The sequence below is a fragment of the Mustela nivalis genome (assembly GCF_964662115.1).
Source record: "Mustela nivalis genome assembly, contig: HAP1_SCAFFOLD_285, whole genome shotgun sequence".
Taxonomy (NCBI): Eukaryota; Metazoa; Chordata; class Mammalia; order Carnivora; family Mustelidae; genus Mustela; species Mustela nivalis.
Window position 1 is genome coordinate 484,737 of NW_028136356.1, and position 2,164 is coordinate 486,900.

Sequence of the window (2,164 nt, forward strand, 5' to 3'; positions counted from 1 at the left end):
TGCTCTAGGCAGAGCAAGTAAGTATATAGACTTTGTGTGAACAGCTTGTCTGTTACTTTTGAGGAAAAGCAAGGAGGCCAATGAGGAGTTCATAGTGGTGGAGAGAGGAAGAACGTATTGATGTATGACCTTCTAGTACATTGAAACGCCTTCAGTTTTTATTTAATATGAAAGGGGAAGATACCAAAAGTCTTTCAACAGCAGAATAAAATCATATGACTTGATTTTTAGGTTAAATTGCTGTACCAAAATAAATTTGCATGGAGAAAGGAGTGCAGTATGTGTGGAAGTGGGGTTATCAATCAAGTCAATAATTCAGGAACATATGATGGTGTTTTTAGCATGCTGGGTGGTAATAGAAGTGGTGAGGTATGGTTTTCATTGTGTATATATTTTGATGGTGAATATTCTGGTGAACAGGATGGGGTATGTGCAGGACAGACATCAACATTTATTTTACCTGCACAAACAGAAGGGTGGAGTCTTCATTCCCTGATATGGAGAGAACTCTGAGTTCAAATGTTCTTTCTCATTAAATGGCATAGTGATGATGAGGATTTAGTCAGACAGTGAAAGAGAGCAGTAAGCATAGTGTTAAGCGGTAAGACATTATAATACATTGGAACATCAAAAAACGTTGTGTTGGATCATCTGTTTATGTGAGTAAATAAATAAATAAAGCTTCCTGGGGTTCTGATAGAGGTAAAGAAGACTGTATATGATCCAAAGGGGCACGTGCACCAAATGTTTATAGCATTAATATCCACAATAGCCAAACTATGGAAAGAACCTAGATGTCCATCAACAAATGAAATATATATATATATATATATATATATATATATATATATATATATATACACACACAATGGAATACTATTCAGCCATCAAAAGAAATGAAATCTTGCCATTTGCGTTGACATGGATGGAACTGGAGGGTATTATGCTTAGCAAAATAAGTCAACCAGAGAAAGTCACTATCATATGATCTCCCTGATATGAGGAAATGGAGGTGCAATGTGGGGGGTTTGGGGAACAGGAAAAGAGTAAATGAAACAAGATGGGATCGGGAGGGAGACAAACCATAAGAGACTCTTAATCTCACAAAACAAACTGAGAGTTGCCGGGGGGGGGGGGGTGGGGAGGTTAGGGAGAGGGTGGTGGGGTTATGAACATTGGGGAGGGTATGTGCTGTGGTGAGTGCTGTGAAGTGTGTAAACCTGGCGATTCACAGACCTGTACCCCTGGGGCTAATAATACATTATATGTTAATTAAGAAGAAGAAAGAAGAAGAAGAAGAAGAAGAAGAAGAAGAAGAAGAAGAAGAAGAAGACTACTATAAATCAAATGCTATGGTTTTCAGCATAGAGTGTGTAATCAGGCATATTTTATTAAAGTAACCAAGTAAAATGAGGTCGAAAATTGGAATAACAGAAAACATAAAAATCAGAGATTTTAAAAAGAGATATGGGACAGTGTAGAGAATATAGTCAATGATATTATAATAGTGTTATATGGTGACAGATGGTGGCTATATTTGTAGTGATCATAGAATAATGTATGGAGATCTTGAAAACCTGAAACCAATGTAACACTGACTATCAACTACACTCAAATAAAAAAATAGTAAAAGGAAACATTTTAATTTAAAAAGATAAAAAGAGGGACAAGAATTTGAAAAGTGAATTTCAAAAAGAGTAAAGATGAGGCTAAGACATACTCTGAACCTTGAGGAAAACACCATTTTGAAAATTCTTCCCATTTTGAGAAAACTCAAATGAATCAATACCATAAAAGAACCCATTTTAACCGATAGATGTAATGAATGCTCAAGAAATAATTTTATGACAGGATAATTCTTCCCTATGAAACAGCATACAGAAACCCGGGGAAACACCTGGAAGCAAAATAAACTATACTGAAAATAAGAATTAGGAAAAAGATAAATGATGAAAGACAAGAAAATTAGACCTGCGACAGAGACCTAGTGAAGAGAATTTTTAGCTTGTGGTTTAATGTTTTTGAGGATAATCTAGAGTACATAACTGCCTTGAGGCAGGCTGGTTGTAGGCAGTTTAGGCAGACCCCTAAGAGAGGCCTACTTTGGGCTGGACAAAGACAAATCCAACCATTTGACTAAAGTGTCTGTGAAGATGTTGAAGTC